Here is a 25,908-nt window from a genome sequence, read left to right on the forward strand (position 1 = left end):
CCTTGGGATATCCATTTCACTTGCATCTAAACCAAGTCCAGCACTCATTGCTGGCATCTGTTGTGAGCAACAGGTAACTCACATAGTTTAGATATGGCCTTCTCATGATGTCTGCTGCTGAGCCTCTTCTTCTCAAGGCTCCCTTAGGTTGCTGGTGGTGCTGTGACTGAGGGAAATACCTGCAGCCTTTATTAACTTTGTATTACCTCCATTACTAGTGAATTTCATGTATACTGTGTGGCAGGAGTATTGGGTGCCGTGAGCGGGTACATATGGTCTGTTCAGAGGACTGTGGATCAGACCAGGGCAGTACTGACTTCTTGATTGAGCAGGGTCAACATCACCTCAGTTGCTCTCAGTAAACAGGGGGAGGAGTTTTTCCAAATGCTTTTGTAAACAACAGTTTTGGTTTGTAAGAAATGTTATTTAATTCCTGAAAGCAGGTTTGGGGCAAGGAGATATTAATCACTTCAGGTAGCTTTCTTTTAAGTCAAGAACCACCAGAGAGAAAGAATCGGTTAAGAGTTATAAAACACTGTCCTGGAGAATGAATTTGTGGTATGTAACGACTGAGCGAGCTGGTGACAGGCTCTCTAAGGAGAGAGTGATCTCTTAATTGAGAAGTGCTCAAGCAGCTGATGAGCACCTGAAGGATTCCATTACTGCATAATAGCAACAGGGACAAGAACCTGCCTTTAAAGCAGAGCCTGGGTTACAGTATGCTGCGTGGAGGAGCACTGTACCTAGCAGGCATTTTTAGGGGTATTGTATCTAAACAAGGCATAGTGGCTTTAAGGATCCTAGAGAAGCATGGCCTATGCGGTCCCTGCTATATCCTTTTACAAGGTGCAGAAGTAGAAACCCTGGCTACCAGCTCTTCTGATGAATGTCAGGATGTGTGCGACCATGACGGGGTTGTCTGAGGGAGGAAATGCCTGTATTAGCCTGGAAAGTCTGTGTTCTCTGAGTACAAGGAGTGGGATTGTGTCTAGCTGCTACAGTGTTGTAAGATGTGGAAAGCCTCTTTGCACCCCTGCATAAGTTCAAACACAATTTTATTCCTTAGCCAGTACCTGCTGTAACAACTGTGCTTACTTTTACATACATTAGCTTCTTTCAGCTTGATTCCCACTGTTCGTATTGCAGAGGTATCAGTACCAGTGTGTGCGTCTTTAAGAAAAAGTGAATTCTTTACCTGTGAATGTGTTTGCTTCAGGATTCAATGTGCATTTATCCCAACCAGGCTGTGTAATGAGTTATTGATTCCTGCCTCTGGCCATTCTCTTTGTAAGGTACACAATTAAGAAACCCATTCAGTGAACAGACAGAGTTGAGAGTAATTATACAGCTGCTTTTTAATGCTGAAAATTATCTCTATTGTGTGGACTATATCCATGCTGTTAATGGCTGTGGGAATAACAAATGTGATAGCTGTAAGCAATAAGATGTGCTAAACAACATGTGTTTCAGGGAGAGCAATGAGCATCCTGATAACACGGAGTGAAATTCCCCCTCACTGAGGAGGCCATCAAAATCCTCTGCATTCCTGATCCTGCTTAAGTCTTGTTTTGAGCAACCTATTCTGAGGGCTGAAGCTGGATTCGTGCAATGACCAGGCCTTGGGCTGGTCCTTTGCTCATGGATGAATTTTACCCACTCTGAGGAACAAACCCAAAGGCTGAGTGGATTCAACCATCCAAACAGCATGGGGCCAATCTCAGAAATCTTGTAGATTTGTCTAAGTTGGAGAAGCTGAACTTTTCCTAAATTATGGATGCTTGTCCAGAGCACATCTCAAATTCTGAGGCCTACAAACGGATGAGTTGTCAAAGTAAACCAACTGAAATGCAGTAGTTAACATTAAAAAACTACCAGGGTAGTGTAGAAGAGGGGTAAAGTGCATTTCTGATCTGAGATGGGGCCTGATTAAGAGTAGGAGGGGAGTGGTTTAATTTACGTTATTGTAATGATGCTTAAATTGCACCACTGACTTTTTTGTCCCCAACCTTAAATAATGTTAACGAAGGAGGTATTCCAACACGAGTCTCTGGGCAGCATCCCTGTATCACTTGCATTTTCACAATGTAGCATGCAGAATTCCATCTCCTTGAAGGAGCTGTTGAAATGAAGTTTTCTACTTTTTAGCTAAAGTCGAGCAAACCCATGACAAGGCAGGTGAAAGGTCTGAAAATATTACAATAAAATTAATAGACATTTTCAACAATCAAAAAATCCTAAGGAATGAGGTGGTTCTTATAATTTTAGCCAAGCCAGTTTGCTTACTCCTATCACAAGGTCCAAACAGCCTCTTAGAAAATATATTGCCTGGGCATTTGAGCGCTGCTACAACATTAAGATGAGTTAGATAAGGAAACGTGTTATCACTGTGTATATCTATGGCCTGATTCTGTGGGGTCCTGGGCACCTCTGGACTTCTATGGGAGTAGTGGGGTCCTGAGCACCTTGTGAGATCAGGCCCTTCCTGGGGAATTAATGACTCTAGCATGGTGTACTTAACACAAATGAAACCGTCTGGGTGGCAGTGAAAGTCCTAAAGCAATTTCTTTATAGTCTATAACAAAAGTACTAAGAAAGCAAATTCACAGGAAAATAGTACAGTGCTATCAACTATTCACTTATCTGAACTACTGCCAGGTAATGGAATAATTTACAAAGGGGCATGGCCGGTTGTCCATAACTCACATTTTTTAAATCAAGATTGGACGTTTTTCTAAAAGACATGATCTAGGAATGACTTTGGGGAAGTTCTATAGCCTGTGTTGTACAGCAGTTCAGGCTAGAAGGTCACAATGGTTCCTTGTGGCCTTTATGAATCTATGAATGTGGAGGAAGGAACTTCAAATAATATTGACTGTAATCTGTATTGCTTTACATTCAATATACCATGTGTGATAAATGAAGAGGGAGGGAGGTAGCTCCCTTTTATGGACCCTGGGCACCCAGCCAGAAAGTATTCAGAGTAGCAGCCGTGTTAGTCTGTATTTGCAAAAAGAAAAGGAGTACTTGTGGCACCTTATAGACTAAAATTTTTTTGAGCATAAGTTTTCGTGAGCTACAGCTCACTTCATCAGATGCCAGAAAGAAGTATAAAATCCCTCTTCGTAACTGTTCTCTAATTGCTCTACTTGTAAAGGGTTAAAAAGTCTCACTGCTATGCATAGATAAAAGGAAGTGAGAGTGCACCTGCTCAAAAGAGCCAATGGGAAGACTAGAACTTTTTAATATAGAAACAAGACTGCCCTTTTGTCTGTCTGTTTTCTCCTGGGAAGAGGTGGTCAGGGCAGAGCTATGCTGTAAGAAGCTTGGGCCAGATATGAAAAAATCATCAGTATCATACCTAGAAACTACTAATTTAAAACCCCAGATATGTAAGCAGATCAGGAATTGTCCAGGAAGACACGATTAGGTTTATCCCTTTTATTTAGTTATGGCTTGTGGATTCCTCTGTGCTAACTCCAGGTGCTTTTGTTTTGCTAGTAACCTTTAAGCTTGACCTCAAGAAAGCTATTCTTGATGCTTAATCCTTGTAGTTGCTCCTTTAAAAATCTAGCAACAGCCTGAGTTCCCAGATGTATTTTCTTTCCTTTAAGAACAGAACTGGATTTTTGTGTCTTAAGAGGTTTGCGCACATGTTGTTTAATTAGCTGGTGGCAACAGCTAACTTTTTTTTTTTTCCTTTCTCAGCTCGTCCCCAGAGTGGGGGTGAAAGGGCTAAGGGTACCCCACAGGAAGGAATTCCCAAGTACATCTTCCTGGGTTCTCAAAGAGGTTCTGCACTTGGGTGGTGGTAGCATCTACCAGTTCAAGGTCAGAGAAAAGCTGTAGCCTTGGGAGTTTAATACAAGCCTGGAGCGGCCAGTATTAATTTTTAGAATCTGCACTCAAAGTGCCAGAGTGGGGAATTAGCCTTGACACCATGTGCGATCCCAATGGCTCTTTAAGGCCCAAAAAGGAGACTCAGTTTTATGCACAATCATGTCTCCATTTGTATATGTAATTACCATGACTGTACATGTAAATCAGGTATTTATAGAATCAAACAACCAGTTAAGTGCCAAAACGGTAATCTGCAGTGACAAATACCATAATTTGTGTGAGCAGTCACAGCAACTCGGTGCAGAACTATGTGTAACTGCACACACAAATGGACCTCTACAAAACAGTCTGTGGGGGGGGACTTTTGATGCTGAGTATAAGGGTAAGAAGAAAAAGCAAACTAACTATTACAAACAAACACATTTTATGTATTTATTCATGCACTGGTTTTCATTTTTAGACTTATCCTGTTGGTCAGAATTTGTGGGTGAGTGTGAGTTTATGGGCATTCACTTTAATACTCTTAACTAGGATGATGCAAGCAGCATAATTTTGAGATGAACTCCCCACCCGCCACCACAGCCTCTTCATGCTAGGTGAAAGAGCCAGAGCAGTGTAAAGAGGCTATAAAAGCCTCAGTTCTGGCTGAGGGAGAATTCCCTGGAGGCAGGCACTACAAATGACAGCCAGATGGACTGCTTTCTAAGGACCCCCTCACAAGTCCTGGGGCATTTTTGGGTGGGAGTGGGCTAGGTGAAGTAGAGGCATGTCAGGGGCAAGGCCACACCACTGCAGAGATCCTATGCAATGCTGCAGCCCCTAGGGTAGTCCCAGGAAGGCTGCTGTAACTTTGAGAGGCCCCTAGGGCTGCTTAAGTTATGCTGCGGGGCCTCTCCAGACCCTAGATCAACCCAGAATCAGGGAGAACAATATAGGTGGCAAAGCTACAGTAGGCCTCTGCTTCTCCCAGGCTGAAAGTTGAACATCGCCCTTCTTTTTAGTTATTTCTGCACTACTGGTAACAATGGATTTTAATGCCGATGCCCACAATTTTCTGCAACATTTCTCCACTGCAGCTGTGGAGAATATATTTTTAACTGTCACTACACCAAAAATTTAAACTAGAAAGAAGGGAGTACTTATTGTACAGAAGTTTTGTACTGTCCTTCCAAAAATCTTGTTGTGGATACAACTGTTCTGTTGGAATGTTCTTTATTCTCTCGCTAGCTGGGTATACAAGGACCACAGCAATAACCATCTCCATGTCAGGGCCCACACATTGCTCAGCCTCTCAGAAATCAGGAAAACTGTCCCTAAGAAAGAGAGGGACATTTTAATTGGCCTTGACCTACAAAGGAATTTTCAACACAAGGCCACATGCTGTTACAGGAAAAGGGCACCTTTTTGTGTGTTTTGCTTTTATAACAAATCCTGGCCTTTCGGGAGGTTGTACCCACTGCTGGAGGAGAAAATGAGGGGGCTTTCCAATTAGATATCAGGAAGGGGTTGAGTGTTGTGCAACACCACAAAAATCAGAAATGTTAGGGCTTGTCTTTGTTTTATTTTTAACATCCCCACGCTATTTTCACCTGAAGCAATCTCATAAACCAAAAGCCTCAGTGTAGCTCATAAGTAGCAGATGTGGATCTCGCTCCTGGGTATTCCACAAACTGGGGGGAAATCCTAGGCCCCTTCCCAGTCAGTGGAGTTTTGCTATGGACTTCAATGGGGCCAAGATTCCCCCCCCCCCGGAGTTATTTAAAACAAATCAACTGTTATTTTATAATATTTTAAAGGTATTTTCCTACTTTCACTTGAGGCTCTCTCTGCTGCTTAGTGCTATCAGCTCGTTGTCATACAGTACAGCTAAACATTAGATTTTCCTCATTGATACAAGAATGTACAGTAAATGCTGGGCAATGTTGTGTAAAGGAACCATTTTAAAACTCTTGTTATAGGCCCCTGCTGGGTGTCAGAAGCATTATCCAACAGTTGATCTCAAAATATTAAAAATATTCTGAGTTCTCTTTGTGTTTGGTCTGGCAGTTCTACTTCAGCCATGCTGGACTGTAAACTAAAGGTCTGACCCTGCAACTTTCAAGGAATTCCTGAGAAGTTCTGAAGTCCCTCAATTCCTATGGAAAGACGTGGAGTCGAGATCACTTAGTTACCTCTAAGGTGGGGCTCAGTACCCTTTAGGATCAGGCTCCAAAAGAAGTCTCCCACTGTGCTGAGTGTGAAGATAGGGTTGCCAGGCATCTGCTTTTTTACTGTAATGCCCAGTCGAAAAGGGACCCTGGTGGCTCCAGTCGGCACTGCTGAAAGGGCCATTAAAAGTTCAGTCGGCGGCACAGTGGGGGCCCCAGGCTAAGGCAGGCTCCCTGCCTGCCCTAACTCTGCATGGCTCCCGGAAGCGGCCACCAGGTCCCTGCAGCCCCTAGGCACTAGGGCAGCTAGGGAAGCTCCTTGCACTACCCTCGCCCCACTACTGGCTCCGCAGCTCCCATTGGCCACCAACCATGACCAATGGGAGCTGGGGGGGCGGGAGAGGGAGGAGTGCCTGGGCACCGTGCAGAGCTGCCTGGCCAACCATGCACCTAGAGGCTGTAGGGACTTGGCAGCCACTTCCAGAGCCATGCTGCCAGACCCCAAACTCCCCTCCCCCCCCCCCCCCCCACACACCCCAACTCCCTGGTCCAGCCCAGATCCCCATCCTACACCTCAAACCCTTCATCCCCAGCTGGAGCCCTCACCCCCCAGCCCAGCCCAGAGCCTTGTCCTGCACCCCAAACCGCTCATCCCCAGTCCCACCCCCAGCTGGACCCCTCATATTCTGCTGCACCCCAAACCCCTAGGCCAGATTTCCCTCCCATACCCCAACCCCTCATTCCCGGCCCCACCCCAGACCCTGCACCCCCACCCCAGAGCCCATACGCCCCTGCTCCCCAATCCCCTGCCCCATCCCGGTGAAACTGAGTGGGGGTGGGAAAGAGTGAGTGATGGGGGGGGGAGCGGAGCAAGTGGGGGCAGGGCCTTGGAGAAGAGGCGGGTGAGGGAGCAGGGCAGCGTCATTCAGTTTTGTGTGATTAGAAAGTTGGCAACCTTATGTCAACAGCAGCTCTTGACAAGTTGTATGTAACTATTGCTCCTTGTTCTTTCTCGACTCAATAATATTCTCCAGAGCAGTTGGCTGGAATTTGTGCAGCTAGCCTTGGTCTGGTAGAGCTGTCTCATTCAGTTCTACAGGAAAAAAAATGAAAGAGATCTTTTGTTATCCTGGGAATTGCTTTCCAGAATTTGGCAAATTTACAGCCTTTTTACAATCCACCAAAAAAATATAGACTCCCAACAGGTCTGACATTGCTCTGGATGGCCCACTTCTGCCACATGTCTGGAAATCAACATCTCATCGGTGACAGCCCGGACAATGAATTTATAGAGAGAGAGGAGAAACAGGGCTCTGTTTCAAGACCTAAAGAAAAGCCTTTGTGCTCTAAGTCCCAGAGATGCTGCAGTGAATTAGAAGACCACACATAATAGAAAAGGGTCAAATGCTGGTCCCAGTCATCTCTTGAAAATTACCACCAGAGGACTCTGACATCATAATCAAAAAGGCTGACAAAGGAGGTGCTGTCGTCATCATGAATAGGTCGGAGTATGAACAAGAGGCTACTAGGCAGCTCTCCAACACCACTTTCTACAAGCCATTACCCTCTGATCCCACTGAGAATTACCAAAAGAAACTACAGCATTTGCTCAAGAAACTCCCTGAAAAAGCACAAGAACAAATCCGCACAGACACACCCCTGGAGCCCCGACCTGGGGTATTCTATCTGCTACCCAAGATCCATAAACCTGGAAATCCTGGACGCCCCATCATCTCAGGCATTGGCACCCTGACTGCAGGATTGTCTGGCTATGTAGACTCCCTCCTCAGGCCCTTCGTTACCAGCACTCCCAGCTATCTTCGAGACACCACTGACTTCCTGAGGAAACTACAGTCCATTGGTGATCTTCCTAAAAACACCATCCTAGCCACTATGGATGTAGAAGCCCTCTACACCAACATTCCACACAAAGATGGACTACAAGCCGTCAGGAACAGTATCCCCGATACTGTCACGGCTAACCTGGTGGCTGAACTTTGTGACTTTGTTCTCACCCATAACTATTTCACATTTGGGGACAATGTATACCTTCAAATCAGCGGCACTGCGATGGGTACCCGCATGGCCCCACAGTATGCCAACATTTTTATGGCTGACTTAGAACAACGCTTCCTCAGCTCTCGTCCCCTAATGCCCCTACTCTACTTGCACTACATTGATGACATCATCATCTGGACCCATGGAAAAGAAGCTCTTGAGGAATTCCACCATGATTTCAACAATTTCCATCCCACCATCAACCTCAGCCTGGATCAGTCCACACAAGAGATCCACTTCCTGGACACTACGGTGCTAATAAGCGATGGTCACATAAATACCACCCTATATCGGAAACCTACTGACCACTATTCCTACCTACATGCCTCTAGCTTTCATCCAGATCATACCACTCGATCCATTGTCTACAGCCAAGCGCTACGATATAACCGCATTTGCTCCAACCCCTCAGACAGAGACAAACACCTACAAGATCTCTATCATGCATTCCTACAACTACAATACCCACCTGCTGAAGTGAAGAAACAGATTGATAGAGCCAGAAGAGTACCCAGAAGTCACCTACCACAGGACAGGCCCAACAAAGAAAACAACAGAACACCATTAGCCATCACCTTCAGCCCCCAACTAAAACCTCTCCAACGCATCGTCAAGGATCTACAACCTATCCTGAAGGATGACCCATCACTCTCACAGATCTTGGGAGACAGACCAGTCCTTGCTTACAGACAGCCCCCCAATCTGAAGCAAATACTCACCAGCAACCACACACCACACAACAGAACCACTAACCCAGGAACCTATCCTTGCAACAAAGCCCGTTGCCAACTCTGTCCACATATCTATTCAGGGGACACCATCATAGGGCCTAATCACATCAGCCACACTATCAGAGGCTCGTTCACCTGCGCATCTACCAATGTGATATATGCCATCATGTGCCAGCAATGCCCCTCTGCCATGTACATTGGCCAAACTGGACAGTCTGTACGTAAAAGAATGAATGGGCACAAATCAGATGTCAAGAATTATAACATTCAAAAACCAGTTGGAGAACACTTCAATCTCTCTGGTCACTCGATCACAGACCTAAGAGTGGCTATACTTCAACAAAAAAGCTTCAAAAACAGACTCCAACGAGAGACTGCTGAATTGGAATTAATTTGCAAACTGGATACAATTAACTTAGGCTTGAATAGAGACTGGGAATGGATGAGTCAATACACAAAGTAAAACTATTTCCCCATGGTATTTCTCCCTCCCACCCCACCCCCCACTGTTCCTCTGATATTCTTGTTAACTGCTGGAATTAGCCTACCTTGCTTGTCACCATGAAAGGTTTTCCTCCTTTCCCCCCCCTGCTGCTGGTGATGGCTTAACTTAAGTGATCACTCTCCTTACAGTGTGTATGATAAACCCATTGTTTCATGTTCTCTCTCTGTGTGTGTGTGTGTGTGTGTGTGTGTGTGTGTGTGTATATATAAATCTCTCCTCTGTTTTTTCCACCAAATGCATCCGATGAAGTAAGCTGTAGCTCATGAAAGCTTATGCTCTAATAAATTTGTTAGTCTCTAAGGTGCCACAAGTACTCCTTTTCTTTTTGCGAATACAGACTAACACGGCTGCTACTCTGAAACCCACCAGAGGACTGAAGTACTTTTCAAAATGAAGTCTGCCCATAGTCCACTAAGTTACTTCACAGGGAAGCCTTCTTGTTTCTATTGTTCTGTTTGATATTTACTGTAGATGATATTTTACCCAAATGGAGCCTCCTGATTTTAGCAGAGGGCTCCAGAACCATCAGCTAATACAAAAAAATATAGTCTTAACTAGTAAAGAAAGTAAAACGAGTACTTGTGGCACCTTAGAGACTAACAAATTTATTAGAGCATAAGCTTTCGTGAGCTACAGCTCACTTCATCGGATGCATACAGTGGAAAATATAGTGGGGAGATTTTATATTCACGGAGAACATGAAACAATGGGTATTATCATACACACTGTAATGAGAGATATCAGGTAAGGTGAGATATTACCAGTGGCGGGCTGGGGGACCTTTTGTAGTAATAATCAAGGTGGGCCATTTCTAGCAGTTTACAAGAACAGTAGGAGGGGAAATAGTTTTACTTTGTGTAATGACACATCCACTCCCAGTCTTTATTCAAGCCTAAGTTAATTGTATCCAGTTTGCAAGTTAATTCCAGTTCAGCAGTCTCTCGCTGGAGTCTGGTTTTGAAGTTTTTTTGTTGAAGAATTGCCACTTTTAGGTCTGTAATCGAGTGACCAGAGAGATTGAAGTGTTCTCCAACTGGTTTTTGAATGGTATAATTCCTGACGTCTGATTTGTGTCCATTCATTCTTTTACGTAGAGACTGTCCAATTTGGCCAATGTACATGGCAGAACGGCATTGCTGGCACATGATGGCATATATCACATTGGTAGATGCGCAGGTGAACGAGCCAGAACCCAGAAGTTACCTACTACAGGACAGGCCCAACAAAGACAATAACAGAACGCCACTAGCCATCACCTTAAGCCCCCAACTAAAACCTATCCAATGCATCAAGGATCTACAACCTATCCTGAAGGATGACCCATCACTCTCACAGATCTTGAGAGAGAGGCCAGTCCTTGCTTACAGACAGCCCCTCAACCTGAAGAAAATACTCACCAGCAACCACACACCACACAACAAATAACACTGACCCAGGAACCTATTCTTGCAACAAAGTCCGTTGCCAACTGTGTCCACATATCTATTCAGGGGACACCATCGGAGGGCCTAATCACATCAGCCATACTATCAGAGGCTCGTTCACCTGTGCATCTACCAATGTGATATATGCCATCATGTGCCAGCAATGCCCCTCTGCCATGTACATTGGCCAAACTGGACAGTCTCTACGTAAAAGAATGAATGGACACAAATCAGACGTCAAGAATTATACCATTCAAAAACCAGTTGGAGAACACTTCAATCTCTCTGGTCACTCGATTACAGACCTAAAAGTGGCAATTCTTCAACAACAAAAAAAAACTTCAAAAACAGACTAACAAGAAACTGCTAAATTGGAATTAATTTGCAAACTGGATACAATTAACTTAGGCTTGAATAAAGACTGGGAGTGGATGTGTCATTACACAAAGTAAAACTATTTCCCCTTGTTTATTTCCCCTCCTACTGTTCTTGTAAACTGCTGGAAATGGCCCACCTTGATCATCACTACAAAAGGTCCCCCCGCCCCTCACTGGTAATAGCTCACCTTACCTGATCTCTCTTATTACAGTGTGTATGGTAATACCCATTGTTTCATGTTTTCTGTGTATATAAAATCTTCCCACTATATTTTCCACCGTATGCATCCGATGAAGTAAGCTGTAGCTCACAAAAGTTTATGCGCTAATAAATTTGTTAGTCTCTAAGGTGCCACAAGTACTCCTTTTCTTTTTACGGATACAGACTAACACGGCTGCTACTCTGAAACCTAGCAAAGAATGTAGGACCCTTATGTTGCATAGTACAATACCTTCCTCCACAAGTAGTCTTGCTGAAATCCCTAATTGTGGAAGAAGGTACTACGTAGCATCAATAAGGATAATGCAGTCTGGCCCATAGGAAAAAAAATCCAATACCTTTAGGAAACATACAATCAGACATTGCAAGCATGATTTGTTACTGTATATCCTTTATCCCGCCCCTCCCCTAACTCTCAGCCTGTTTCATCCTTAAATATTCTACGGCCCCAGTCCTGCAAACAATTATGTGTTTGAGTAAATTTACACATGTGAATAACCTCAGAAGGTTTCTTCACAAGCGTAAAGGTCCATTCACATGAATCCAATTGCAGGGTCGAGGTGTTGTATTGTAAACTCTGGGTCAGGGTACCATTTTTAATCTGTCTCTGAAGTAGCTAGCACTTGGGCTCTGTGTAAATAAATACGAAAACTTAGGATTTCCTAGTTCTTATAAAACACTTTAAAGGCAAAGTTTGTAAGTATTAAAGGGACACCCCCAACTTGTTTCATCTCCACCCAGTGGCATGTGCAGGAATTTAAACTTGAGCCCTTTGGGAAGGGCACATTCAACACACCGAAATGAAAGGCGAGTGAGACCCCCCCCCTCCGATTTCTCCGAATGCCTCTGGCAGGAACACCCAGCAGCGAGGAGACGGTGGCAATCTCAGTGTCCCTGCAGTCCAGGGAGGAAGGAAGCAGCAGGGAGGCTGTCTGAGCTTCTCCTCCACCTCCACCCCTACCACTGCTGCTTCTCCTTCTCTGCTACTGGAGTCCCAATGGCTGCTGCCTGCTTTGCAGAGCGCTCACTGGGCAGGGGGTGCAGGCAGAGGCCAACAGGTGGAACTCCAGCAGCAAGGAAAGAGAAGCAGCAGCTATAAGCATGTGGGGAGGTGAAGTTTCCCTCCCTGGACTGCCAGGAGGTACAGAGATTTGGGGGTTGGGCGTGCCATTGCTTGCTCGCCCTTGTACACGTCCCTGTTTCCACCTGAAGACTTTGTGCACACTATTGTTAGTGCACCTTGTAACTGAAAGAGACCAAAGAAAAACAATTCTAATTTTCAATTTCTAGGCTTTGTGCATTTGGCAGGATCCTATGTCTAGTTCTATTGTTTTGTTGATAATCAGTGTGTAACCCCCTGGTCTGTGTGTTACATGTGCCTGATCCACAGAGAATAGGAGTCTGTTACAGACTCAGCTACAAAGCTTGGCTCTTTATCTGTAGAGATTCAGTGCTTTTGTAACACCGACAGACTCTGGTCATCGGGCAGGATTGAATCTGGGACCTCTAGACCTCCACTGCATGAGCTAAAAGCCAAGCCATATCCTGTTAGCTAAGGCTGTAGAGCAGACTCCTCTCTCTCTCTCTCGCTCTCTCTCTCGCTCTGGCAGAATACCATGCCCAGGAGGTGTGTGGGTTACACTTTCAGCTCTGAATGCCCCTGGTGCAGTCCCTACTGTCAGCCATCACTTAAGTGGTGGCAATAATAGACTCCCATCCCTCTAGATTTAGAAAAATAAAACTTGGGATGCATAACCCACACTGACCAGTGGGTTACAGGTGATTCCCAGAGTCAGGCACTTAGTATGATGATATCACTCTCTGCATGTTATTCCTTGGGTCCAATAACAGCTGCAGTGAAACAGAAGCAGCAAGCAGGCATTTACAGAGAGGGAAGAAAGGGGAGGAGAAGGATTGGTAGGCCTGAATATGCTTGCTTTTTTTTCCCCCCTCTCAGACTTACTATTCCTCTACTGCTTAAAAGCCCATTGCAATACCCATCAGCAGGAAAGCAGAAAAACCTTTACAATCAAAAAATAATTAAATGTAGCTGTTATTAAAGAGTTCCCTATTAAAGAGGCTGAATTCTTTCCAGTGTCAATCCTCACAACACTCCCAGGAGGTTGGTAAATAGTTACTCCAGTTTCCATGGGAAATTGACCGACAGAGAGGTTAAGTGACTTACCCAGTGACAGAGAAGGCTCCAGTAGCATAACAAGCATTAGAACTCAGCAATTTCTGGGTCCCGATCCTGTGCTAACAAAGAAACCACCTCTGAAGGGTTAATAAAAGGTCAGCAGGAAGATCAAAAGAAATCCTTATTAGCCCTGAAGTGAAAACACCTGGAGTAGAAGAATTTCCTCCTGCCCAGTATCCAGCATATCCAGAAGGCAAAAGAAATTGTCCTGCAGCAGAGCATGAGTAGTGAGAGCTGGAAAAGGAGAAAGCAGGCAGGGGTTGCACTCTTGCTGCCTAGGAATGCCTGAAAGCATGCCCTTAACCAAACTACACCTTACATGTCTTCTGATCTCCTGCCCTGTTTCATGTGGTTGAAGAAAGATATTCTCAAAGCTGCTTTCTATATTCTTATTTCCATAAGCCAGACAGGACTAGAGAGGGCACTATTACTGTGTTCAGAGCCATGAATGCTGGCTTTCCTGAAGTCTGGGCTATTGCCATCCAGAGACAATTCAGCTTTTTCCTCCCTAGAAGGGGTGAAATACCTGAGAGGACATAAAGGGTGCCAGAGCTGCTTCTGTGAGGAGAGAAGAACCATTAAACTGCCTGGAAAAATCTTGATGTTTGAGAAGGCTTACCTTAGGGAGTTAGATAAAATGCTAAAACCCTTGAAAGGGAGTGACCCTAATTGTATGGAGAATTCAGAAAAATGGCCTAATGGCATTAACCAGTTGGAGACGACCAGTTTTGGCTGCAAGTATTATTTTTAGTTTATTTAAATAACAGTTTAGCGATAAAGCATGCAGTAGCCGGAATCTTCCTATTCTGGATCAAATGCTGATTTAAACCCAGATCCACTTCCACTGATTTCCAATGGGGTGGGTAGAAGCACAGGTGCTGATTTTTGTTTTTGCTGGTGGGTGGTCACCACAGTTTTGCCCAGAGGCCCCATCTCTGTCTCTTCCCGCCCCCACTCTGCCTCTTCCCCTGAAGCCTCCCCCTACCTGCCTGCTGCTCACTCCTCTCTGCTCCCTCCCCAGAAACCCTCTCACCCTCCCTCCTCTCTGCCCCCTCCCCCGAGGGCAACCTGCCTGCTGCTCGCTCTTCTCTGTCCCTTCCTGCCTTAAGGACAAGTGACAGGGGAGGGGGCAGAGAGGAGTGAATGGCAGGGGCTTTGGGGGGGAAGAGGCACAGCATGGGGAGCACCATGGGGTGCAGTGTGTGTGGGGCCACAATCTATGGGTGCTGAGCACCCTGAAATTTTTTTCTGTGGGTGTGTGTCTATGGATGGAAGTGTATATTAGGTAAAATTTGGTCCCTTGAAGGAAACCTCAGAGTATAATCCCAGTCAGATTAAAACAGTGCTGAAGGCATTAAAATATGCTGTTTGTTATGGTTTGACTTAATCCACAGGTTTACATTTGTAGATTTAGTTTATTTTATATGGGAGAACGGTTTTAAATTTGAAGCTCAATCTCCCATGAAATCTTGCAAGAAGGTGGGGATTCAGATTTGAGTGAACCTCTCTCCATGGCCAGGTATTCAGGCTAAAGCCAAACATACAGGGGAGCCAAAAGTTGGGGTTTGGATGTGGGGAGGCAGTAGGAGAATACTGTGATAATTTGCTGCTCTCACCCAAGAGTGTCCCTTACCAACAGCGCTCCCTGAATTACCTTTAAGTGAGGAGCGGAGTCTAATGCCCTTGATATCTCCCCACCACCACCTGGAAAATAAAGTCTGTTTTTGTGTGGAGAAGAAAGGAAGTACTCAGCCTGTCTGGAGATGGGGACTGAGTAGAGAAGAGCCAGCCCATGTGTGTGAAGAGGGCAGGGTGGGAGGTTGCATCGCCAGCTTGTCAGTGTATGTGTGTGGCGCTCTGGGGGTTGGGGGTGAAAGTTCCAGATATATGTGGGGGAAGGTGCATAGTGTCAGATGTTCATGCACTTGTGCATACAGTCTCTTTGGGGGAGGTACCGTGCTGAAAACAATGGGCCATATCTGCAGCTGGTGTAAACTGACATGCCTCTAATGACCTCAGTGCAGCTATGCCCATTTATACTGATCTGGCCCTAGTTTTCTATGGGATGTCTCACCACACAAATGAGCCCAGGTTCATTGGTACAGAAAGGACAGCACAGAACAAGAGCTGGGAGAGTTACTGTCAGCTTTCCCCTAAATTGACCTGATTTGATAGGGAGGTGTGAAGATCAAATGGGTCAGTTCAGATAAGCACCAAAACAGTCCGAAGCTTATATTTGAACTTCATTGCACACAAAACTGGGCTGGCAGTCTCACAAGAAGTCTCTCTCTCTCTTTCTAATTTCCCAGTACTTTCTTTCTGTAGGGTCTGATCCATCTCTCACTGAAGCCAGTGGGAGTCTCAGTCAACCAATGGATTGGGTTCCCCAGTTGGACCAGAGAATAGCTCCTCTCATGAATTTACAGCACTCTTGCTTCTGAGAAGAAATGAAAGAATATAAACAAGGAAAAGTTTCAAGTGGGTGATGGGGAACTGACTGATTATGGTCTCAGTGGGATGGACTCACAGGTTTAAAGTTATATGCAGTGTTTTTGTAGCCATGTCAGTCCCAGACTATTAAGAGACAAAGTGAGTGAAGAAGAGCTCTGTGCAGCTCGAAAGCTTGTCTGTCTCACCAACAGAAGTTGGTCCAATAAAAGATATTACCTCACTCACCTTGTCAGGCTTAAAAATTTAGGCATATGTTTAAGTTATCTTGTTGAATCCAGGCCTAAATGATTGTTGCTTAGACACAATCATGATGGGAGCTCTTAATAGGTATCTCAGGGCTTGTCTTAATGTACAGCATGGCAGACAGATGTGCCTTCCCATACTGGGGGGACACAATCTAAAGGGGAGGACACGGGACTGCCCCAAATGTCTCCTCTGCCCAGTGCCCAGCCCAGTGCCCCTATACTCTCTCCGCCCCACATTACATGCGGGGGGCACTTGACACCCTGACATGGGGGATGAGGGGACGCTGTCTTTCTCACACTCTGCCTGCCCTCTGGCATGTTCTGGCAGCCAAGCCAGGTGGTGGAAGGGATGGGGAGTGGGAGGGAGCTGCTTCTCAGGCGGCTCAACTGTCCAAGAGTCTGGCTGGGCGGAGGGGAGAGGGGGCTCTGGCTCACTCGGCTCCTGTCCCCGGTAGCTAGGTCGGGGGGGGACCACTGCTGCTGCTTGAGCTGGGCTCTCGCAGGCACCTGTCGCATTGCATGGAGCAGTGACCCACAGTGGCCAAAGTGAGAAGCTAGTACCGCCCCCTCCGCTCCTTGCCAGGGATGGGCCGAGCGTGCCGGGGGAAGACACAGAGGGAGGACAGAGCCCCTCTCCCTCCTCCCGGCAGGCCAATAGAGGGGGGCACTTGACACCCCCCCATGCCTGTCCCATGCTGTATGTCTTCTCAAGCTCCACCTGGGATCTGAATCAAGCTGGATTCTTTCTAATTCACATGCATCACCAACAGAAAGAAAGATCTGGAACCAATCATATTTCATCCTTTGGTATATGTAGGGTTGCACAGGGAAAAATGTGGACATGAAACTGGAAGCAGATTAACAATTCTGTTGCTGATGCAAGAGCGAGAACAGCCCTAAACATATACTAAATAAAAACAACAGTTGTAAATAACCACAACTTGACAAAGGTAAAGTTAACAAACTCTCTCAGTGTTATTCAGTTATACTAGTTTAACTGGCAGAATTGCCTTGGAAGGAACTTTCTTGGGACAGGATAAGATCTTGTCTGATACAACCAACAGCTATAACCAGACATAATATATTATTCTGTATCACCTTCACTACGGTGAAATATGGTGTCATTATTCAAAAAGCAGATTATTAGGGAAGTTAGAAATACCACTAAATAAAGCCAGCAGGATAATGCCAAATTTATGATCCCAAGCTATGTGACAGATCAGGTGGAATTTTTAAAGACGCAGCATCCCCTGAGGAATGGAAGACAAATATACCTTTTAGCAATGTAACAATAACGTTATTTATAAAATGTCCCCTTACCTACACCAAAGCCAAACATCATAAACACAAATTAAAGAACAATGAAGGACTTCAGGATGTGGCGCATAACGGGGAGGGGGGGGAGAGAAATCACACTTCTATATGGATTATCTAGCACCCAGCCTCCTCATACCCAAGAGAAAAATCCAACCCAAGAGATTGATGAATACAATGCTAAATATCCTCAATGAAATATCAGACTTGTCAGGATATAAAATGAATTGGACAAAATCAGAAGTCTGTTCAGATTGCTCCTTAACCACTTTATTTGCTCTTTTGAATCTACAAAACTTCAAGGATGGCATTTTCAAAAGCTCTAGCATTGGTGTAGCTCCGCTCCCATTGACGCCAATGGTGAAGCGCCTGTGTATTTCAGTGGGGACAGAAATAGGCCAATCCTTTTGAAAAATCTAACTGCAGAAGTATAGGGTAACCAGTTTCAAAAGCTCCTGTGACTGAGTCACCGACGTCCCATTGAAAGATAATGGGACCTAGGGGCCTAAATCATTTTTAGGGACTCTTGAAAATTTTGCCCATAATTCACTGTGGACCATGCTTAAGTTTAATCTATGTAGAGTAAAATTTTATTTTATAGTAAAGATGGGTTCAAGCCATAACACATGAATATGGATTTAGATCCAGACTTCAAAGTTCCTCTCTAAACCCATTTATAAATGAAGTAGAAACAAAGGTCAAATTCTGCTCCACAGTCTATTGCAGCTATTGTTAATTCTTATTGCACCATCATTGTTTTATTCCAAGACAAAGCAACTTCAAAATTCATATACAACAACAAAAAGACAAACATGAGATTATGTATTAGATGTGCATGTAGATTTCTGGAAGTGTTTTATTTCCAAAAATAATGCTCTTCTAACTGGCACTCAACTTAACTCATGCTAATATATGGTGGCAGGAAGAACTTTCTGCATCTTTCCTGGCACACAGTAGATAGGAATTAAAGAAAGTGGATCATAGTTAGAATATACATCCACTCACCAGCCAAAAAAAATATTGCAACATATAGTATTTTGCTATACAATCACTCTTAAAATATGTGTCAAATCTAGTACCGTACTGTCATTAAGTCTGATTAAGACAGTGTGATTGCTGTCCATCTTAAACTTAAATAACCTGACTTAACTGTATACCCATTTTTTAAATCATCTGTTAACATCTTGATACTTAAAAGCAAAATAATCTAATGATCAGACACTCAACAAATCAAGAGAGGCCCAAATTAAAAACAAAACAAAACAAAAAACAAACTTACATAAATGAAACAAAAATTTGGATATAAAAAAATTCCCAGTTAAAAAATTGCATGAAAAATTATACTGGAAGAGCTTGTGGGTTTAAAAAAAAAAAAAAAAAGGATAAAATAATTTCTAACTCTACAGAACCAAACCAAGTCAGAATCTGAAACCAAAAGACAAAGCACACCATACAAAATTATGACAATTCAGTGCTAATATAATTCTCTCTCATCCACGGGAATCCAATGGTGGTAAAATAAAGAAATTAATAAAATCTAAATCACACTAAGCAGCCCCAACATTCAGTGGGTTTTGGAACTTAAAAAATCTAACACCTAGACATAAAACAGATGGGGAAATGACAAGAAGAAACATAATTAGAACCAGAACAGAATGCCATGTGTCAGATAAGAACTATAAAGCACTGAAGTTTGAAACTAACATACTTTGGGACTTGTCTCTCAAGAGGCTGAACCTCAGGTCTTCAAAGGTATTTAGGTGCCTAACTAAACAGACTTAGGTGCCTTTGAAGATCTGGGCCTGAGTGCCTACTGCCAGGGGCTGAGAACCCTCAACTCCCAATTACTTCACTAGAAATTGAGAGTACTGAGCAACTCTCAGGACCTCTACATATTGCAAGCTCAGACCCTCTATATAGGCTATTAGACTCACAAAAGAGGACACTTCTTAAGATTAAGAGAACTAATGAATGCTGCAAGGGCACCAGACTGTCGGGCACAGATGGTATGGTCACGTTCTAAAAGACATGACATTGGGGAGAAGGTAAGAGATGCAATGAGAGAGAATGAATACTGGAGACGAGCGAGTATGTGAGAACCTCAGTTTTCATTAAAATAAATAAATTCCTAGCCATCATGATTGCAAAGTAAAAAGCAGAGTTGTGACCGTACTGTTCCCTAAAGACTCTGAAACCAGAAGACAAATTACCTCTTCCCCCCTCCCCCCCCAATTTTTTTTTTAATTCATGATTTTTAAGACAGACAATCTCATGATTTCTTGGGGCTTGACTTATGATCTTTGAATATTTGGAGTTGGCAATACTGCTGGAGTTTGATTAGTAACCAGATATAATGTTTCACTGAGAATAAGGCAGATTTGAACATGACTTAAAAAAAAATATCTTTATAAAGTAAAACAGCCCTGACATGCTATAACCTCACCTGGCCGCTATCTCTGATAGTCCCTTTTATACATACACGAATGACACCAATAAAAAGAAAAGGAATGTCAGAATATTGTATTATTAATGATAATACATAATGATCACATAGCAAAAAGACAGTTCTCAGAAATAACTCACGTTTCTCAAAGGTTTGTGCGCAGCAGAAGGAGCCGGGGAGACTCGAGTTCTGGCACTCTGTCCCTCTGTGGTCAATTAGGGCCAGCTCAACCGAGCAGAATTCCTGTACAGGGACACAAGATGATGCAAAACCTTGAGTCTGGGCACATTTCTCTCCATGACCAGAGCAGAGACTGGTGAGAGACTGGTGAGACACAATAATGTGCCTTCTAGGACCTGACCCAGCTTGCTAGCACTACTGGGAAGGAAGATCAGTAGCTGATTGCTACCGCTCTGGAACAAGTGTGAAGTAGCAAAGAACTGCGGCTTTCTGATGCCTAATTCTCTGCCCACCTCTCCCTGCTCTTGGGGTAGCACATCTCCATATCTCCCTACGTGATCAGTTCTACAAGTACCTTTAACTGGTGCCCTCAATTTCACTGTAAAGCCGTGTTAACAATATTTGAGGTTTTGGAAAGCTTAGTTAGCTAATGTTTGAACAACACACCTTGAAGATGTAAAGTACTATGCTCCATTGTGTCACATGATGAGACTAAGAAGAAAAAAAAATGTATAAGTTGCAATAACAACAGAAACCCAAGTGTTCTTAAAACCTCTCTCTATCATGCAAACGTGTAGAAATAGCTATTTTAACCAGGTCAGAACTCTTCCAGGAAAGAGTTTTCCTGTTTCAAGTTCACCTGACGCAGGTGCATTGTCAGGAAACTGAGCAAATGCTGTTATCATAACAAATAAAAATGATAGTGTCTTTTTGAGTGCTGTCCAACTTTGCCAAGTAAAAAAGTAGCTACTTTAGCTTCAATCTTAAGAAATTAATCTTTTGGCACTTCCACCTTATAGCATTGTGCCTAATCTTAGGCCTTCACTTCAGAGACAGGCATCTCCCAACAGACACTCCTGCCACAGAGATAAGTGAGATACTTTACACCTTTTATTTCTCTCCAAAGGCTCAAGCCCATATCTAGAAAAGTATAAAGCATCTTCACTCCAACATCTAACTCCACAAGATGAATTCTATCTACTACAGAGATTGTTACATTCTGACTAAGAATACGCTCACTAAACAAATACATCATGTTCAATGATATCAAGACAGACATGGTTTCTGCTGGACCTGCTGGAATAAATCTTTCCTATCTTCAAACCCTTTGTGGCAGAGAGTTTTGAAAAAGGAGGCAAAGAAGTCAATGCTGAATCAGTATCATTAAGTCAAATTACCACACCAGGCTCAAATCCAAACAGCAGCCAGGTCCTGCTTTGCACCAGAGATGGATGAAAATTAGTGTATAGTCCCTCTTTTCTTTCTCTCACAGACTGTTTGTAGTTTCTTGCTGCATACTTGGACTAGCTTTCAGGAGTGCCTTTAAACTACTACTTCCACTAGACCCCAACAGTTGAGATGTGTCTGGAGTTAGGGTGATAGTGAGCAGAGAGGGGCTTTATCCATTCTAACTTTTTGAGCTGTTTTTTCCCCCACAGATAAAAACGTACCTGAAGCTCTACCTTTGTTCACTGCCTGAAAGCAAGCAACGTGTTTAGGCCAAATTCAATGCATCATTATTAATCATCTGTGTTAATGACTTGTGAAGAGACAAAAGCATGCTTTGTGTTGCATGAAACAAAGGAACGGACTCTCTCCCTGCCTTAGGTACCTGAAATGCTCCTCTAAATGTCTGCATATGACGGAACATAAATCTGCAGATCCCCCTGGGGCCAGGGGGAGGAGGAGAATGCCAGTCAGGTGGACTCTCCACAGGGTGTCTGTGGGATTTAGGCTGGGCTAGAAGCAGAAGGGTCACTATCCAGAGCTTTCTTCCGTCCCTAGGCAGCAGATATCCACGCCTACAAGCAGAAGCTCACTTCACCTCCACAGCTGCACATAAGCCACCCTCTCTCCCACAATGGGGATTTCACTCATTGGCAGATTGCCAGGAAAGGGGATTGGAACAGCAGTGTGGACAGACTCCAGGGGCCTGCAGCTAAGTATCTCACCCACACGGGAGGAGGAGAGGCCAAACCACTGATGGGTGCTAACAATCCTGAATTGTAATTTTTGCGCAGTTGACTTACTCCAATACATTTGGCAGATTAATCAATATTTTTGTTCCAGCTTCAGACCAGGGCCCCTTTTAGAAAATAATTCTGAGCTGTGTAGCATTGCTAATGAACTGAACTATTAAGGGACTGTTGCTACCCATCAGAACCTAGGCCCACTGTGCTACCTTCCACCTCTTATTTTCTCTGAATGATGTAGGATTAGGAAGTGTATGGATTTAAGAATCCCAGGGCCCAAATCTTCAACCATGGGTGTCTGAATCTAGGTTCCAAAATCCATATGTAGGCGTCTAAGGAACCGGCCTGATTTTTCAAAAGTTCTGAACACTCAGGGGCTTGTCTTGAGATCAATGGACGTTGCTGGGGGCTCAGCACTCCTAAAAATCAGGCCACTTATTTAGATCCCTAAATAGCGATCTAGGAACCCAGCTTTAGACATCCATATTTGAAGATTTGGACCCTGGGATTCTTAAATCCATATACTTCCTCAATCTATACCACAAATTGAAAATAAGAAGTGATGGTAATACAGTGGTCTAATGCACTAAGATTTCATCTCTGTGCTCTTCAAATTTTGCTTGTGGTTAAAAGTGAAAATAAGTTTTGTTGCCCTAATCTTAGTAACCTATTGGTCCTCATTACAAGACCAGCCTGACAAAATTCCACCTGATGAACAGTGGAGTTTAAAAACAGGTCCAGGACTGGACTAGCACAGAGTGATTAGGTCAGGACTGAGTAGGGTGACCAGATGTCCTGTTTTTTGGGACTTTTTCTTATATAGGCGCCTATTACCCCCCAACCCCATCCTATTTTTTCCACAGTTGCTATCTGGTCATCCTAGGACTGAGGTACACGGGCTTCTTTAGGAAAGTGAGTATATGCTTGTCTTTCTCTAGTTAAACTGTATACCCAAACAATCAGTTCTTATTTTCTTGTCTGTTAGAGATTGTAAAGTTAAACCCCCATAATAATAAAAGCCTCAAAAAAAGTGTAAAGCCCCATCCTGGGCAGATTACCTCCCTCTGACAGAGACCTGAGATGTTATTACACTTGTATAACCTGATCATCAACGAAGTAATATTGAACTGATGCCACTGAGCAGTATTTTCGTCTTCTGTTGTGTGTGATTCTGTATTTTATGAAGCATGCTGACAGTGCTGCTACCTCAGAAAACAACTTTGCATTGGAGGGTTTTTTCCCCCTCTTTTGTGTGACCTTGGTGATAATTAAGGTATGTCATTCTCACAATGCAAAATGTGAAACATGACTTAGCCCTGCTGGCCTGTCTGTTGATTTATGTGTCAAGTCTCTGGTTATTACAGGCAACATTTTTAAGTATCTGATTAAGAAGCCCTGCTGATTTAAGGATCTCACAGAAATGTGTGCCTAATGAATTATCTACAGATAATTCAAATTGGCCCTTGATGAGTCATATCACCTTCCTTTATTAAATCATCATTTCAGGAGTCTAACAAGGGTAATATAAAATGTTGAGAGGAGGCATTAGCAAATGTAACACATTGAGAGGCACAGAAGTAAAGGAGAACACTAATTTTGGAGGAGGTGCCAACTAGTATTTGGCCCAACCTAAAAAGAGTTTTAAAAGAGGAGCCTGTAGAATAGAAGCTCCAAATGAGCCAGGAGAAGTAATGAGCCAAATACTCAAAGGTGTTGCACCACCCATGAATGTTGGTCAATACTCACCATTCCATTCCTTATGCATCTGAATGTCTCATTAGCTAGCAGCTGCACTATGAGCAGAGGTTTTCATTGGCTTGTCTATGTGATGCCCAGGTCCCAGTATAAAAAGATGGCAATCAACAATCCTATTCAGGCAGAGCTAGTGCTTTTTGGGTACTGCTAGTATTAAGCTATGCATTGTACTATTTATTTGAGAGATAAAAAAATGACCCAAATCTGGGGGGGGGAGTAGGAGGTAAATAAGAAAAATAATTACATTCAAACCAAATTTTAAAATATAACAAAAATGAAGTGTATTTTACTCAAACTCCACAGTTTCTAATATCATTAGCTGGAGGTTTGTCAGAGCTCTAGGGTGATATACAGACTAACCCTCATGTGTCCTTTTCATAGTTACATCAGATGAAAATCTATTCCGAGGATGAACAAGTATTTTTATTTAACACTGGCTTTAGTTTACTTTCCCCCAGACATTTTTCTCTAAATGTTTATTTCTTTTTTCTAAGATGGACTAAGGTGCATCTACTCAATCTAATTTTCCCAGCAAAGGGGAATGCCAAGAGTTTTGGGAGGGGGAGACCCCTGGGCATAACATTTTAGCACATTAGTTTCCTTCATGGTAGCAGCTTCTCTTGTGTACATGTATGCCCAATAAGGTATAAGCAGGTGCGAATTTTGCTCATTTTCTTCCCTAGGAATGTTAGGAAATTGCTAGGAACACAGTATTTTCCTCAAAAAAAATCACAGAGTTGATATGTCCTCCTCATGACTCCTGAGTTTCCAGGGTCAGAAGCTTAGAGCTCAAGGTAGTTGGTGCATGCTTCTCGGATCCATTCCCTCCTGAACAAACTTCCCTTCTGTCAGCTTACTCGTGTTGCTGGCCTGAGAAATCAGTACAGACAGCTAGTCTGGACTGTTTGAGACTTTGTCTGGCAACAATTTGTTGCCATCTATAATTGCTTGTACTGGTGCCACCGAGTGCAAACAAAGGTGACAGAATCAGGCCCCCTGTGATCTGAAGCACTTATCACTTGGTCTGTTTATAGAGTACGTTAAAAGGTGTTTGTGGGTTATTTTTTAATCACTCTAATTTCTATGGTGGTTCAAGCAATCACCAGAATGTTTTAGAAACCATCAGGCAACCACCATCAAATCATGTTTAAGATCTTAGTACCACAGAGCCATACTCTGGTACTCACCTCATTTATTAGGCTGACTTGTCAATGCAAGGGCAATCCTCTAACTCTTTCAATCACTGAAATAGCTTTTCTACACAATTTAGTTTCATTATTTTACCCTTCAGTCTATCCTATTTACCCTCCTGCTATAACTTCTCAGAAATCTCTCCAGTAAGCTCTGTCTTTTCCTCCTGTATAATTTTTCTTCCAAATACTTATCCAGTTTCTCCGCTTTAATTCCAAAGCTTATTCTTCTACAACTTTCCCGAGCTACTGTATCCCTCTTGATATCCTAACACCTCTTTAGTCTCTTTACGATGTGGTTAGTGGCCTCCACTTATATTTGACCATGATATCTCTGACCTTGAAACTAATTTTTAAAAGCTATAGACCTATTTCAAAGGACTCATTGATACAAAATTATGTGCTCCTAAGAACTCATAAAAAAACTCCCAAAGAAATCTGCAGAAGAGCAGTGAAGTGGTGTGGCTCCAAAGACTTTTTTCCAATAATTTTGCTACAGAAGAACTAATGAGATCCTCCAGTGCAAAGAGAACAAACTGTCCTTATGCCAAAGCCAGCATGAGTGAGCAAGTATCAAACACTGGGAAACTTCCCAGCTGCTGTGAGGTACCAAAGAAATCCTCCAGCCTCAAACTGAAGCAATGAACCCCAGTCCAAAAAGGGACATGCCTATTAAGGAATCATGAAACAATCTAGATAAAGGAGAGAGTCTACCTCTGGCTGCCCAGTCTGGTACAGTGAAAGCCTTTAATGCACTGACTATCCCAGGACACTGAGGTGCAGGTTTCAGCACTGGCTGTGCAAGCCTGCTTGACTACCCCAGGTACATATTCACTTGTGCAGCAGGTGCTGAAGCCTGCT

At 43.6% G+C, this 25,908-nt stretch overlaps 1 long non-coding RNA gene across 1 annotated transcript in view; it reads right to left on the reverse strand.

The window, feature by feature from the left end:
• Positions 1-4,145: 4,145 nt before the first annotated feature.
• LOC119846185 overlaps positions 4,146-25,908 on the reverse strand; it is a 29,945-nt gene continuing 8,182 nt past the window's right edge. Inside the window, exons 2-5 of the long non-coding RNA XR_005289781.1 lie at positions 20,090-20,192; positions 6,940-7,077; positions 6,009-6,155; positions 4,146-5,150 (exon numbers count right to left, since the gene is read on the reverse strand). This is a non-coding gene — a long non-coding RNA (uncharacterized LOC119846185). The remainder of the gene's footprint in view (positions 5,151-6,008; positions 6,156-6,939; positions 7,078-20,089; positions 20,193-25,908) is intronic.

This window comes from Dermochelys coriacea, chromosome 1 (assembly GCF_009764565.3).
Source record: "Dermochelys coriacea isolate rDerCor1 chromosome 1, rDerCor1.pri.v4, whole genome shotgun sequence".
Lineage (NCBI taxonomy): Eukaryota > Metazoa > Chordata > Testudines > Dermochelyidae > Dermochelys > Dermochelys coriacea.